Source organism: Trachypithecus francoisi, unplaced genomic scaffold (assembly GCF_009764315.1).
Source record: "Trachypithecus francoisi isolate TF-2019V2 unplaced genomic scaffold, Tfra_2.0 Lachesis_group15, whole genome shotgun sequence".
Lineage (NCBI taxonomy): Eukaryota > Metazoa > Chordata > Mammalia > Primates > Cercopithecidae > Trachypithecus > Trachypithecus francoisi.
Window position 1 is genome coordinate 25,507,569 of NW_022681460.1, and position 17,277 is coordinate 25,524,845.

At 40.3% G+C, this 17,277-nt stretch overlaps 1 protein-coding gene across 8 annotated transcripts in view; it reads left to right on the plus strand.

Annotated features, from left to right (window-relative positions):
• NCOA7 (nuclear receptor coactivator 7) overlaps positions 1 to 17,277 on the plus strand; it is a 159,132-nt gene that overhangs the window by 38,340 nt on the left and 103,515 nt on the right. The gene's annotated exons all lie outside the window — the stretch shown is intronic.

A 17,277-nucleotide genomic window follows, 5' to 3' on the forward strand; every position in this document is an offset into this window, starting at 1 on the left:
TTTAATACTACTATTAGATAGAGTAATTCTGGATAAGACCTGATGAAGTTTTTGGATTTTCTGATCCTGGTCCACCTGGTTTTCAGGTGCTTCAGGACAGTTTTATACCAGTTGTTAAATCTAGATTGAATGATTTGTGAAACTTTTTCACAAATAGTTTTGCAAATAATTTATATATGTAAAATTAGTATATGTCTATATTAATTTCTTGATCCCTGACAGATCTGGAAAACCAAATGAAAAACTGAATTACTAAAGCAAATTGTGCGTTCTGTGTACTATTTGTACTGTCTACAATTTATACTATCCTCTGGGGTGACTGTCATGTGTCATTTGTTACACACTTGCTGACTCTTCCTTCCCCTTGTAGTTAGAATGCAAAATTTTCTTTTTTTTTTTTTTTTTTGAGACGGAGTCTCGCTCTGTCGCCCAGGCTGGAGTGCAGTGGCGGACCTCAGCTCACTGCAAGCTCCGCCTCCTGGGTTTACACCATTCTCCTGCCTCAGCCTCCCGAGTGGCTGGGACTACAGGCGCCTGCCACCTCGCCCGGCTAGTTTTTTGTATTTTTTTTTTTAGTAGAGACGGGGTTTCACCATGTTAGCCAGGATGGTCTCGATCTCCTGACTTCGTGATCCGCCCGTCTCGGCCTCCCAAAGTGCTGGGATTACAGGCTTGAGCCACCGCGCCCGGCCGCAAAATTTTCTTTAGTATTGCCACACAGGGCTCTCTTCTTACACACTTGCTTGACATTATTTGGCTTTTGTGATTTCCGAGTAGGTCCTTGTATGCTATTGGTTGAAGGTTCTTTGAAAGCATTTTTTCAGGATCAAGGGTTAATTGAAGATATCCGAAATACATCTGTAGTTGAACCAAATGGTGTTTTGTGAGAGGTTTACTTTTCCCCTCTGATAAGGTGTGAGAGAGCCTGGGAGTGAACAGTGAGTAATATAAACACAGACACAGACCAGGTGTTCATGTAGGTCACCTCCCCTATTCCCTGGTTGTCATGAAAAGCAGAACTGCTGCTCCCACCTCCGCTTTCCTCTTAACCCAGCCTTTCAGAGCAGCAGTAGAAGCCAGCACCACCTCTGTCATCATTCTCAGTGACAATGGATGCAAAGTGTAGAACATTTCTTAGGTCCCATCTCCAGCCTCTGCCCTGGCAATTCTTCACCCTTGAACCTCTGACCCAGAAGCAGAACACCTAGTGTTTGCAATTCACTCCAGTGTATAACCTCTGGCAAGTTTTCTAAGCTTCCTTTACCTTACATTTCTTCAGTTGTTAAATGTGGCTAAAAATAACCAACTAACAAGATGGTTTTGAAGAAGGAGACATCCCAACCAGCCAGAACTGTAGAGAAGCTTAAATGGAACCCAGCAAGGAGGGCCAGAGCTGAACAGCTGGTCCCCTTATTCTCTTTTCCATGGCAGAGGAGATTTGAACCCACTGTATAGCTTTCTCTATTGTGTGCATAGTACACTTTGTAGCTTTTGCGTTCAAGTAAGGAATGAAACCAAGATGGCTGTGAAAATTGAGGGTAATATATGAACTGTACCTGGCACAGTGAGTACTCACACATTCCTTTAATAACAAATCATTCCTGAACACCTAATTTTCATCTTGACATCCCACTTTCAGCCCATGAGCTGCTCCTACTGTTCAGATCAGGGAAGAAGGAAAAATTGTGACAATCCAAATTGGAATCATATCATTTCCCAAAGATAATTTGCTATAAGCACAATTGGTTAGGCTCTGAGATATAATGAAGTAGAGTTATATAGTCAAAGGGCCTTGAGAAATCTAACAGCCTTTTATTTAACAGTTGGACCCTAAGCCTATGAAGGTGAAAGGTCCCTGATAGGCTGGCTCTATCCCAGGGTACTTTTAGATATATTAATTGGTAATCAGAGCCTCACCACTTGGGTGGCTTGACAAACCGTCATGTCTCAGGTTGGCGTGCCAGTGATACTGACCCCCTCGGTCCTCAGAGTGGCCAGGCAGGGATTGCATTTGTCAGAGACCTGGGCTGGTCATCTTTAGCTATGATCAGCATCTTACCCCAGGGATGAGTAGAAGTATTATCATCTTTGTGCATGCCTTGGTATGAAAAAGGCTTTTGTAAAAACTGATCCAGATTATCTTCACACCAAATATCTGATTAAAAAAATTCATCTCGGCCGGGCGCGGTGGCTCAAGCCTGTAATCCCAGCACTTTGGGAGGCCGAGGCGGGTGGATCACGAGGTCAGGAGATCGAGACCCTCCTGGCTAACACGGTGAAACCCCGTCTCTACTAAAAATACAAAAAACTAGCCGGGCGAGGTGGCGAGCACTTGTAGTCCTAGCTACTCGGAGGCTGAGGCGGGAGAATGGCGGGAACCCGAAGCTTGCAGTGAGCCGAGATCACGCCACTGCACTCCAGCCTGGGCGACAGAGCGAGACTCCTCCTCAAAAAAAAAAAAAAAAAAAATTCATCTCTAAATATAATTTGACTGCTATGGGAATTTATACTCAAAGGGGTTGAATAACTTCACTGAGATAAAAGTAGGCATGTCAGGATTTGAACTCAGGTCTTCCCTTCTTCACCCAGAGCTTATGCTCTGCAGTGCTGCCGTGTGCCACTTTACTGGCAAAACGGGGCTTATAGAACACAGGTCACTTGACCTGCTGCTACTCACAGCGTGGGTTGCATAGATTTCTGTGGGCAGTCCTGACAGCTGAACATTAATTTACACCAGTGTAAATTAATTAGGAGAAATGCATCATGGGTTCTAAAGATCTAACTTATAAGTGACCTTTTCAAAAATAATTTGTTTATAACTTGACAACATCCCATAATCCATGTCTTATCAATTTATTCATCCATAATATGGTTAATGTCAGAGTATCAACCTACCAAGCCAATAGGAAACATGCAGTCTGTAATACTTCACCTGTGTAAGTCAGGGTGTTGCATTACAGTGGTCCACTTTACTCCCTAAGATTGCATCTTGTCCGAAAAGAGTAGATGCCCATGATAGAAATGAATGCAGAATTAATTCTGTGCAAAAAGCCTTCCTTTGCCCTCTTGGTCAAATACAGAGTCTGAGGTCCGGTGGAAGGCATCACGTGGATGGATCTGGGTGGTTAATCTGCAGCACTGGTGGAACACAAAGGGGTACACTCCTTGTCTCCAGCCCCACAGAGGCAGCCTTTGAACCCTAGGAAGCAGCCATTCTTTGTGGTTTGCCAGTGCCAAGAATGATTATACCACGTGGGTGGAGTGGTGTGATGCGAACTCTTGCCCTTTCTTTAGTTAACTGTAGATTGTTTTTTCCTGCTGGCCAAGGACTGTTAGAGCTTTATCATCTTAAATCATCTTTAGTATGTCTGACATTTGAGGAGAAATTTATTACCCATTGTTGGATTCAGATACTCAGTCATAGCACAGTTTTAATTGTGTTGATACATGAAAAGCAAATAGAACAGTTTTAAGTACTTGCTAAATGTTAGCTTTATACTTTCTTAATATTTGGTCATTTTATTCTATCAGTTTCACTATGCATACTGATTCTAATACAAGTTATTAATAATAGCAGTTGTTGGTACTTTATGAAGTAATTTCACAAGCATTCTCTTTATCCTTAAAATGATCCTACAAATAAATATAAATGCAGGTAATGAATCTGTTATTCAGGAGGTGAAATAACTTACCCCAAATCACTTAGCCTTTAAATGGAGGGCCTGAGCCCCGAATCCCTGTCTGCTGTGTCTGTATCTCTGAGTGTTATTCTTCATGTTACCTCAGTTTACATTGCACTAAGTATTAGTGTCTACTTTGTCTGAAAGGGGGATTAGAACATGCTGTTAGGGCCAAGCATGGTGGCCCATGCCTGTAGTCCCAGCACTTTGGGAGACTGAGGCAAGCAGATCACTTGAGGTCAGGAGTTTGAGACCAGCTTCGCCAACATAGTGAAACCCCATCTCTACTAAAACTACAAAAATTAGCTGGGCTTGGTGGCACAGGCCTGTAATCCCAGCTACATGGGAGAAACTGAGGCAAGAGAATCACTTGAACCCAGGAGGCGGAGGTTGCAGTGACCCGAGATTGCTCTACTGCCCTCCAACCTGGGTAACAGAGCGAGACTCCATCTCAAAAAAAAAAAAAAAAAAAAAAAATGCTGTTAGCATCATAATGTGATAAAAAGAAAAAAAAAAAAGTATATGGGCATGGAAGGAGAATGTTACAGTTGACTTTACCAGAAACATTATTGGATTTCAATTTCAAAGCACCATCCATCTGAGATGAAGTGATCCACAGCACTGCTCAAGGACACTCTCTTGCATGATTTCTGTAGCTCTTATTTGTTTATTGGGTTTACAGTCAATCTCCCCGCAAATGGACATCTGGAAGGTGGAGACTCTCCGATCATTCATTGTTCTTTCAAGAATATTATTTCATTCTAGATGATCATTAATTCAGTCGTTCATTATTCTTTCACTATTCAGTAGTGGTTGGCATACAGCAAGTGTTAAATACTTGTTGATCAACTGACAGAATATTCAAAACAGTTTCCTAAATGTAGGATATAAATGGTTTGTGAATTGTAATTTTTATCACAACAAATTTTTCAGTATTCAACAATTGTATTAATCTTAAAAATATTGAGAATATTTCAAAACCATTTCCTATGAAAAAGCTGCTAGTACCTTATTTGACAGTATTACAAATTACTAACTAAACTGTTGCATGAGCTGTAATGTTAAGGCTTATGTTTTCTATTTTTTCAATTGAGTTCAGACCAGGCAACTCTTAAGTGAATATTTACGAATTGCTTGACATTCATTGCTGGGAAAAATATCCATGGTCAAGTTTTATCTGCTAATGTTTTCAGGAAATCATTAACTTTTTTCTAAAGATTAAAAAAAAAGCTTATAAACATTCAGCCATTAATAGTTAGACTCATGCTTTTTGCTTCGTTTTTGAGGAACAGGCTAAGTTACTTAATTATGTGTAAAATACTACAAGCTGTGGGTTATAACCCATTAGGGTCTTATGAAATCAGTTTAGTGGATACAAAACAGCATTTTTTTTTTAAATGGAACAGAACAGAATAGATTAGACTGGACTAAGGTGGACTGAAATAGAAAATATCAGAATGTGTTGTATGTAGTAAGAATAAATATTAGTTCATGAAAACTCTTTTAAATGTTTATAAGTATGTACATATTGAATCACAGTTTAAATTTTTTTTATTATGGGCCAGCATTAAAAAAATGACCCCTTGATTTAGACGATTCTTTGATTGTTAGCATATTGGGAGTGAGGGGTTTTTATCATTGAAAAATGAATTTATTTGAAAATTATTCATCTAACACACACTGGCTGATTGGCAGCTGTCCATAAAGTGCCCATTCAGTAAGTGTACTTTCCCACGGTACAGTTTAATGGGTTCCTATAAACCGATTTCAATGAATAAGCACGAGCGTGTTTCTGTTTAACCTGAAATCTCAGACTGATTGGTCATTCCAAATCCTGATTCAAGAACAGTAAAGTCATCTCACAAAACCCCCAGATGGAACTACTGTGGTGAAACTTGGGAGACTTTTGCTTTTGGACCTCCTGCAGGTTTCTTCTCTGTAGAACTACTTACTAGTGTGGGGCTTTGGGTCTAGTTTTCCTCAAAATGGAAATAATAGTAACTACCTGATAAGGTTATTGAGAGGATTGAATGAATTAAAATATATGAAGTCTTTAGAATAATACTTTAAAAAATAAGCACTAAACAATTTTCATGTAAAAGCTTGCTACCTAAATGGCGAATACAGGAATACATGAGAAAAAATATGAATATATAGATACAACTGTTGGGTAAATTTCAGGGAGTTTATAAATCCCCTAAAACTTGTCAGTAAACCTGCTCTAGTCATATCTTTCAGTGAAAGGTCCAATACTCCAGGCTCCAAGACAGATTCCAGGGAAAGAAAAGTGATTTAAACTGTCTCCTCTCCTCCCCCTCCTTTTTTTTTTTTTTTTTGTTCCTGAGACGGAGTCTCGCTCTACCGCCCAGGCTGGGGTGCAGTGACGCGATCTCGGCTCACTGCAAGCTCCGCCTCCCAGGTTCACGCCATTCTCCTGCCTCAGCCTCCGGAGTAGCTGGGACTACAGGCGCCCGCCATCATGCCGGGCTAATTTTTTTTTGTTGTTGTATTTTTTTTTTTTTTTTTTTTTGAGACGGAATCTCGCTCTGCCGCCTAGGCTGGAGTGCTGTGGCCGGATCTCGGCTCACTGCAAGCTCCGCCTCCCGGATTTCCGCCATTCTCCTGCCTCAGCCTCCGGAGTAGTTGGGACTACAGGCGCCCGCCACCTCGCCCGGCTAGTTTTTTGTATTTTTTAGTAGAGACGGGGTTTCACCGTGTTAGCTAGGATGATCTCAATCTTCTGACCTCGTGATCTGCCTGCCTTGGCCTCCCAAAGTGCGTGAGCCACCACCCCCGGCCTCTCCCTTTTTATTGGTGTTGCTGACAGCTGAGGAAGACTTCAGCTCAACTGACTCCTGGATTTGGACTTAAACTTGGTACTGTTGGCTTGAAACAACTTTTGTCATATTGCTGTGGACTGAATGTTTTAACCACCCGCCAAAATTCCTATGTTGAAACTCTAAATCCCCAATGTGATGGTATTTGGAGGTGGCTTTTTGGAGCTAATTAAGTCATGAGGCTGGAGCCTTCATGATAGGATTAGTGCCCTTATTAGAAGAAATACAAGAAAGATGCACACTCTCTCACTACCATGGAAAGACACAGCAAGAAGGTGCCATCTGTAAACCTGGAATTTGGTCCATCCAGGAACCAGATCACTCCAGCATCTAGATCTGGGATTTCCTAGCCTCTGAAACTGCAAGAAATAAATGTTCGTTATTTGAGCCACCCAGTCTATGTTTTTATTATGAGCAGTGCAAACTGAGTAAGACACACATGTATTTGAAACCTTTCATGGTTGCTGGTACAGCAACTCTTCAGCAAGAGAAAATTGAGTTCAGAACCAGAAAATGCTTTGTGTGCTCCCAGCTCTGAAGCTTCATAGTTTATACCTGTAATTAAGCTGTTGGGGATTTTTGTAGAAATTTTCCTTTCTTTTCCCCTAAAATTCACATCTGAAAATTCCAAAGAATCTTCACCCCCTCTGCCCTCATACGTCAAGTGCTAATTGCATATCCTCCTACGCATCTTGCTGGATTAGTATTCCTGGGCAGAGCTCAGATATGTCACTTATGTGTTCCCTCTTCTTTCTGGCATTTGAGGTTCTGCACAATATGCTCCTTCCTCCCCTCCTGTCTTTATCTCTTGTTTTGTTTTTCTGTGCATTTCTTATTATGCTTTGCCCCCTCAGAACTATGCCTTCTGTATACAAAGAACTACTCTTCTCTATACTCTCCTTAAATATAGCAATGTAGATATCACTCTGTCACACCCATCTTTAATTGTGACGCTGTCTTCTTGAGGCCGTTCCTATTTTATTTCTCTCCTCCCACCCAACACACATAACTACATGATCCCTCTCTTGCCACTGGACTGTGAGAGTGTTGAGGGACTTTCTTATGCCTGCCTTTGGGGCCCTTAACACAGTTTGTCTTGATATACACCCAGTAACACTCTTATCTCTGCCTTATTTGTCTGTTGTCATTTATTGTCAGGTCTTTTTTATGTTTATCTTTCTCACAGGGTCTAGCCCTGTACCCAGCACCTACCAGTCATTCACTACGACTAAATAGCTAACATTTGCTGAATTTACCATGTACCAGAGACTGGTGTTCTCATGTAATCTCATAATTACCTTATGGAGTAGGTCCTGTTATCATCCTGATGGCAGATAAAGATGTTAAGCCTATAGATGTTATGTAACTTGCCCAAGGTTACATAACTATGTAGTGGTAGATCCACATCTCAGCCCAGGTATGCCTGACCTCACAGCCCACACCCTTAAATCGTTATGGCTGTATATGTCAGTAAGCTATGTTGAATTGAATTTTCTAGAACCTATTAGTTCTCAATCTAATTGGGAATCACTGGCCTAAATAGCAAAATGGTTAGAAATATATTTAATAACTAAACGGATATTTTCTGATTGTCAGTACAAAGGTATTAGGAACTTTGGAACAAACTAGAGAAGCTCTACTCTACCAGGGAAACGGGAATTCCCTACATACCAGCAAAAAATGTCAGCAATCTCCAGACCTTACGTTTTTGGAGTGTGGCAAGCATGTCTCTGTTATTGCCTCTCTAGATTCAGAGTTGGAGGCCCCAACAAGCAAAATTCTCCCAGCTTGGTCATTTCTATTGTAAAAGTGAAGACCTGATTCTTGAGCCAGCAGGCACTTGTTCACACATATTTACTTCCATTTTTCTTTATCATTTCAAATACAGTTTGCACAAACAAAATGGTTAGGGCTTCAGGTTTTTTCCGCACTCATTTTTGTGGTATATTATACTAGTGAACATTCAGCAGCCTTGCCTACTTGTTTTTATGTTTTACTTCTCACACATAAATGAAAATGGTAATGAATGAAAAGGAGAGTGGTCAAGGTTTCCAAGACGTAGCAAGATACAGGTTGGTTCATGGTTTGCAAATGTGATTTACCACCAAGTAAACTCAAGTCAGATGTGTCAGCAACATGGAGCATGTAGAATGTTCTAGGCCCAAGAAAAGAAGATGAGTTAGTTGGATTGGGGACCTCCTGGGTCTCTTCCCAAAGCAAGACGGGATCTTGTATCTAAGAATATGGTGGAGACCAAGAAAAGGGTCTTTTCTCAATAATTCTGCTGTTAGAACCATGCAACTGATTTTATTTGGAGAGTCAAAAATGGCTTTTAGGTGGGGACATCATGGACTGAAATGATAAATGTAGCTTGACGGTCGTGTGACAAGAATTGTTCAGGTGTGGAGAACGGAGAGTATGAAGTAAATTTAAATATAGAAGAACCAGAGAACAAGACTATTAATTACAACAACAAAAATGTTATATGGTATTTATTAGTGTACTTACGGAATACTTGACAGACTAGATGGCCAAACTTTGACCATTTAAACTTAGGAAGCAGTTAAATTAGAGGCTATTTATTCATGTTTTAGATATTCTTTACTACATTTTAAAACTCAGTGATTTTTCTAAATCATTCTACGTCTTTTTAAAATACAATTTGCACACATATTTTCTGAACAAATCTGTTCTACAAAGAATAGAATCAAAATTGATTGGCCCAGTGCGATGGCTCATGCCTGTATTCCCAGCACTTTGGGAGGCTGAAGCAGGTGGATCACCTGAGGTCAGGGGTTCAAGACTAGCCTGGCTTACGTGGTAAAACCCTGTCTCTAATAAAAATACAAAAAATTAGCTGGGCAAGGTGCTGGACACCTGTAATCCCAGCTACTCAGGAGGCAGAAGCAGAAGATTTGCTTGAACCCAGGAGGCAGACATTGCAGGGAGTTGAGATTGAGCCATTGTACTCCAGCCTGGGTGACAAGAGCGAACTCCATCTCAAAAAGAATTATAATTGATCACCCAGACACAGTGGCTCACACCTGTAATCTCAGCATTTTGAGAGGCCTAGGTGAGAGCAGTGCTGGAGACCAGGAGTTTGAGACCAGCCTAGGCAACATAGTGAGACCTGTCTCTACAAAAAAAAAAAAAAAAAAAAAAGCCAGACATGACAGCACATGCCTGTAACCCTAGCTACTCAGGAGGGGAGGTGAAAAGATAGCTTGGGTATTGGAGGTTACAGTGAGCTATTACCATGTCATTCCAGCCTGAGCAACAAAGCAAGACTGTGTCTCAAGAAAAACTCAACCATTTTTTGTAAAACCAAACCACACATAAAATTGATTGATCTTACTTTTGAATATGTGGAGTGACTTAAATCAAATCACTGTCATGGATAATTTGAGTGAAGTTATTAATCATTCCATTAATTTTTCCTGTGTATGTGAGAATATATTACTGTTGATTATGGCACCTGTGGTGCATGTACTTCACGATTTAGAGCTAGAAGAGCTTTTGTTATAGAAGTTGCTTAATACATAATATAAAGCAGATGAATTTTGATATTTCAGATTAATTTTGTTAGCACAGCAGAAAGCTGAACGGTAATTTGGTTATTTTATTTTCAGAAGGTAATTGCAGCAGATGCTGGTAAGGTCACTGGGGACTGAGCAATTTCCATTTCAGTGGCTCCATCATCTTTTTTTTCTTTTTAGGGGGTTGAACAGGGAGGTAGTTCCTTCTACTGTGCCAAGTCAACTGCTGTCACTAGACAATGAGAGGAATTTAATTTTTTTAAACCATAACTCTAAGTTTATATAATCTGGATATTTTTATTTTAGAAGGATAGGTATATTTTAATTGTAAAAACAGGTATATACACACACATACATACATATGCAAACATATTTTTCTTTGAAAAGAGTATGGATTTTTAAAATATAAAAATTAGTTGTAAGCCCACATATATTCATATTTAAGCACACTTTATAAGAAATGGCATTATTTTGGCTGGGCTCGGTGGCTCACACTGTAATCTCAGCACTTTGGGAGGCCAAGGTGGGCGGATTGCCTGAGCTCAGGAGTTCGAGACCAGCCTGGACAACACAGTGAAACACCGTCTCTACTAAAATAAAAAAAAAAAGTAGCTGGGCGTGGCGGCGTGCGTCTGTAGTCCTGGCTACTCGGGAGGCTGAGACAGGAGAATTGCTTGAACCTGAGAGGCGGAGGTTGCAGTGAGCCAAGATCCCACCACTGCACTCCAGCCTGGAAGACAGAGCAAGACTCCGTCTCTAAAAAACAAACAAGCAAAAGAAATGTCATTATTTTAATGAATCATTGAAAATGTAAAATTATAAAATTAATTGGGTTACAAATCCAACATATGTAGTCTTTACCTCCTTCTTCCTGTTTGTTTTTAATGCATAGGAAAACCTTTCTGGGATTTTGAATAAAGACCATTTTGGTTTTTATATGAGCTGATGCAACTAGATATTTAAGACTTCTCCCAGTTCTTTCATGTAATTAAATGTAAGAATTTATGTAATATTCTTTATGTTATGAGGGGAAACATATGCATTGCTTGCATCTCAAAGAGACCTTATGTGCCTGTGCCTATTAAGCCCAGAGGGTAGATTAGTTAACAAAACAAATATGATCCTTGCCGTTACAGGGAATACTTTTCACAAATACATTGTCTTAGTTCATTTTGTGTTGCTTTAACAGAATGTCACAGACTGGGTAATTTATAATGCACAGAAATTTATTTGGCTCACAGTTCTGGAGTCTGCGAAGTCCAAGAACATGGTGCCAGCATTTGACAAGTGCCTGCATGCTGTATCACCCCATGGTGGAAGGTGGGAGGGCAAGAAAGGGTGAGAGTGGGCTGGGCACGGTGGCTTATGCCTGTAATCCCAGCACTTTAGGAGTCTGAGGTGGGCGGATCATCTGAGGTCAGGAGTTCAAGACCAGCCTGACCAACGTGGAGAAACCCTGTCTCTACTAAAAATACAAAATTAGCTGGACGTAGTGGTGCACACCTGTAATCTGGAGGCTGAGGCAGGAGAATTGCTTGAACCCTGGAGGCAGAGGTTTCGGTGAGCCGAGACCGGCGCCATTGCATTCCAGCCTGGGCAATAAGAGCGAAACTCCATCACCAAAAAAACAAAACAAAACAAAACAAAAACAAACATTGGTGAGAGTGAGCAAGCAAGAAAGCAAGAGAGGGCCAAACTCCCTTTTTTTGTTTTTGTTTTTTTTTTTGAGACAGAGTCTTGCTTTGTCGCCCAGGCTGGAGTGCAGTGGCGCGATCTCAGCTCACTGCAAGCTCCTCCTCCCGGGTTCACACCATTCTCCTGCCTCACCGTCCCAAGTAGCTGGGACTACAGGCCAAACTCACTTTTATAAAAATGCACTCTTCTGATAACCAGCACACTCCCACAATAATAACATTTATCCATTAATGAGGATGGAACCCACCTGGCCTAATCACCTCTTCACAGTGCCACCTCTTAATTCTGTCACAATGGCAACTACATTTCAACAAGAGTTTTGTAGGGAATATTCAAACCATAGCAGACAATAAAGAAGAACATAAAATCCACGTATCATTATAAATGGCTGTATTTACTATGAGGGAAAACAACAAGACATCATAAAAGAGAAGTGCAAGAGTAGTGTCCACTTTAGACACAAGTTATGTTCAGGACCTTTGGAGAAAAGGTCCTTTAATACTTTAAAGGTCATTTAATACTCATGTGTTAATGACTTTTAATGATCTTGGGTACAAGCAGGAGTTCACCAGATAATCTGTGTGTTTAGGAGAAGGGATAGGGAGAGAGGGAAGGAAGGGAATATTCGAGGTAGGGAGAACCCTTACATGAAAAGTCCTCAAAGTGACAAAAAGCTTGGCAGCTTCCTGGATCTGCAAGATGGCCGGTGTTCCTTGAACACAGTGCTTTTTTGGGAGAAATGCACAGGCAATGTGAAGAGGTAGGCTGAGGCAGGTCATGCAGGGCCTTTTTGGCCATGTTTAGGAATTTGGATTGATGGATGCTAGATGGATGGAGCTAGATGGGTGGAGGTGCCATTAACTGGAATGAGAAAACTGGAAAACAAGTATTTTGAGAGAGAGTATCTCAAGAATTTAATATGTTAAGTTTGAGATGCTTACAAGACAACCACTAAATACACAATTGGGTATGTGTAAATCTGGAGTGAAAACAGGAGGCTGAGGTAGGAGAATGGCGTAAACCTGGCAGGTGGAGCTTACAGTGAGGATGGAAATGTCAGAGTTGTTGGCCTCAGCCATGGGAAAGGATGAGATCATATAGGGAGGGCATATAAAGTGAAAAAAGAACAGAACTAAGGAATAGGAAACTGGGAAATTTCAACATTTGGTGGTCTAGTACAGAAAGAGAAGTAGGATGAAATGCAGAAAAGATAGAATCACTGCAGCTGAGAGAAGAGAGAATTTCAAGGAGTGAATGATCAGCAGGTTTGCAAGTAGCTGAGAGGTAAATTAAGATGAGGACTGCAAAGTATCCATTAAGATCGACACTTGGAGGTCACTGATAATTGATTAGATAAAAGCAATTTCAGCACAGTGGTGGGAGAAGCCAGTTTGATGTGAATAGGAGGTAAGGGAGTGGAGACCAAGCTTCTAGGCAATTCTTTTGGGAAATTGGCTGGGAAGGGAGGCCAAATATTCAGGCCTTGGCAAGAGGAAGATGTGGGAGTCAAGGAATGGTGAGTTTTTGAAGATGGAAGAGGAAGATGAGATATTAGAGCATGCTTGTTGGCTAATGAGGATGGTCCATTAGAAAGGGATCCCTCAGGGATGTCTGCTTGAAGGCTGACGGTTACGTAATGCCATGAGGCTATTAGCAAAGCAGTGAGGCAGGCGAGGAGCCATACTGGGATACATGCACCTAGACTGGCTGTCTAGGGCCTGTAATATGTTTTAGTTTTATTTGTGTGGATTGGTGGCACTGTGTGCTCTCTTTTTTGATTGCACACTCATGCTGTGCCAGGAGATTTACAAATATGACCTCACTATGGTATTAGTTTTCTCATTTTTATAGGTAAGGAAACAGGCTTGGAGTGGTTTAATAACTCCCCAAGTTCCATAGCTAGCAAATAATGGAGCCAGGGTCTCTTCCTACTTGTATCTAATTCCAAAGCCTTTATTCTTAGCTGCTACGTCCAAAGTGCCCTTTAAATAGAATGTAAAAATAATTAGAACAGTGTCTTCCATAAGAGAATTTTTAATTGTAATATCTTAGATGAAAACATGAATTTAGAAATTTTAGAATTTATATTTAAATTTTTAATCTCTAAAAATAAAATTTGAAAGTGTAGATATTTTTCCATAAAAAAATTTTAAAACATTGGTAGCAAATTATTATAGTATGTCCTCTTTATAATCCATGTCCAAAAGTATTCGAGCTCCTGTTTCAATTTTTTTTAGTAGCACTTTTACATATTATTTTAAGGGACAGATGTACAATGCTAGGAGTTAGAGCACCTTGGTGGCATTAAGTTTTAACTTACTAACAGGAATTTTAAAAATAAACTATGTGACTGAATTTTAATATATTAGTGTATTAGTGTAGTCATGCTGTTATAAGTGAGGACCAGCCGGGCACAGTGGCTCAAGCCTGTAATCCCAGCATTTTGGGAGGCCGAGACGGGCGGATCACGAGGTCAGGAGATCGAGACCATCCTGGCTAACACGGTGAAACCCCGTCTCTACTAAAAAATACCAAAAAACTAGCTGGACGAGGTGGCGGGCGCCTGTAGTCCCAGCTACTCGGGAGGCTGAGGCAGGAGAATGGCGTAAACCCGGCAGGTGGAGCTTACAGTGAGCCGATATCGCGCCACTGCACTCCAGCCTGGGCGACAGAGCCAGACTCCGTCTCGGAAAAAAAAAAGTGAGGACCAATCATGTCTGTTTTAAATGAAGGATGCTAATCTTAAGGCTGTAAGCAGTGACGTCTGTGTAGGAACTTGATATGCAGTGGTTTGTTGAGAATAGTTGGGTGTGCTGCAGCATCCTCTCCTACAAAGGAAGCCACTAGCAAAGACGTTCCTGTGTTTTTTCAAGTAAACAACCTGTGGTGAAGTGGTTATGTCTGGGTAGATCTGATAACAACTAGTAAATTTCTTTTCCTGCATTCACAATTCTAATTTAGTGCACTCTTTCACAGTGGCTTCAGCTTATAGTCATACCATATGAGGAACTTCCGTCCCCCTGTAAGAGTATAGAAGTACCAGGTAATATAGTAATAATGCCCTGGGATCCTAGAAGTAATTGAGAGATTAGAAAGAAAACACAGCATTTTCTTTTCTAAGTGTCAGGTTCATGTTAACTTGGTATTTTTCTTCTTCCACTTACCTCCTTAAAAAACAGGCACCATGCCTAATTTCAGAATTATAAATCTTTTAGTCGAAATACGGAGGTCATGCTAGATTTGGAATCTCCGCTGCCTTTGACAAATAGAACGTTTTCAGCCTGGACTTGAACTTTCCGAACTCTAATAATGTCTCAAGGACCCTCAAGGCTGCTCATTTCTTGTCTGAAAAACTCTTGTTAGTGGGAAGTTGTTTTTAAATCTTTGGTTAAATTTTATTTTCTTTCAGCTTATTCTATTTATTCCTTGTTACTTCAAATCCATACAGAATAAATCCAATCCATCTTTCATATATTATCATTGCATGTGTTGAAAGACGACATCATGTTCTCCCTGAACCTTTTTCAGGATGAGTATCATAAGTTTCTAAATCTCTCCACCTAAGATCGAGTTTTCAGATTCTTTGACATCTTGATATGACCTGATTAATGCAAATATAAGAATATTAGGCCAGGCAAGGTGGCTTACACTTGTAATCCCAGCACTTTGGGAGGCTGAGGTGGAAGGATTGCTTGAGGCCAGAAGTTCAAGATCAGCCTGGGCAACATAGTGAGACCTTGTGTCTACAAAAAAATTTTTTAAATTACCAGGCCTGGTGGTGAACGCCTGTAGTCCCAGTTACTGGCAGCGGCCTAGGGGTTGGGGCACTGAGGTGGGAGGATTGCTTGAGCCCGAGATGTCAAGGCTGCAGTGAGCTTTAATCATGCCACTGCACTTCAGCTTGGGTGACAAAGTAAGACCCTGTGTCTATATATATATTTTATATATGTGTGTGTGTGTGTGTGTGTGTAGTTATCCTTTACTTTTATTAATAAAGCATCACATTTCATTATTATGTTCACAGCAATTATGCTCATAGTGAGGGGGGAGAAGTGTTTTCTCATCTGCATTGGAATTTTGTCTTGTTTGTTTTCTATTATTCTATTTTCCAGGAATTTTGAAGCCTGATTTTTAACATTGAACATATTTTCTCCCTAGATTGCATAAGATATGCAACTTGAATAGCGTGTATTATGTTCTTATCCAAGAAGTTGATTAAAAGGCTGAATTGGAAAGCTTTATGCATTATGGCGTATTAGTACTGTCAGTACATGAAATAGTTATCATTAAGTAGTTCAGTTTGCTATAAATCAGTTTTCTCTAGGTTAACCAAATTCTCTAGTCCGGTTACTTCCATCTTACCTTAAGAAAGGTAGTGACATTTTCAGGGGCCTTAGTGAAATCTTTCTATACTACCTCCTGTGACTGGCCCATCAATATGCCAAATCTAGTCCAACCAAAACAGATAATTATGTTCATTTAGAGTCACTCATTTTACTCTTCCTCTAGTGGTTCCTGGAAGTCAATAATTTGTCTTCAAGTAATCACAAATGATTAATGAGCTATCAGTTTATTTTTCTGAAAGTTGATATCAAGCTACTCAGTGTGTCATTTCCAAATTTTGTATTTCTTTTGAAAACCAGGGTTTTTTTTTTTTTTCCTACTTCCAATTTTCCTTCTCTGTGATTCTTCTGAGATGACTGGTAATGCTACTACAACTCAGAGGGTTGCTTTAACAGGACTAGAGACTTCATCCTGGATTTCACTTTCTTCTTAGCCATGGATATGTCATCCTTTTTAATTTTTTGCCTATTCTCTTTGCTAAAGCTGAAAATAGGATTGAACTAGACCTGTTTTCTCTCTCTTACAGCTTAACTTCACCCAGTGGGCCTATTGCTTCTTGCCTCTTCAGCCTCTCAGCATCCCTATAATTTTCTCGTTACTTTTCCTTTGCATTGTTTACAAACTTCTGCTAACGCTGAGCTTTCACTTTCTATGCTTGTTCCTGTAGACTTCTGTCATTTGCTTTTTGCTTTTGTTTGAGCTCTATTATGTGCCTTCTTGCACTCCCCTATATGCCTACCCATTAGAAACTTGAGTTTATTGGGCCTTATTTGTTTCTTGAGATGCTTTCAGCATTGGTTCTTCCACAGACTCATTTGTGATGGAGTTGACAGAATTTGTTTTAGAAGAGCATATTATCCCTCGTGAGCCATTTCTCTTATAGTCTCTGGCCATGAGATCATACACATCCATGTCCTTGCAAACATTTGTAGGAATGCACAATCTGATGTAATAACAAAATGCTTATATAGTAGCAGCAGTGGGATAAATACTGGAAACGAGGTGACTGCCAAGTGCTGAGGGTATAGAGCAGAAGAAATGACTGTTGAAAAGATGCTGTATGTCATAAAAGAAGTGACTTGGCTGTCTTGAGATGTGAGTAAAAGTTTGCTATGAGGAAGGAAGAGAGTTTCAGGCAGAGAAGAGACAATGTGCAGATGCATGGGCCCATATTAGTGCATGGGA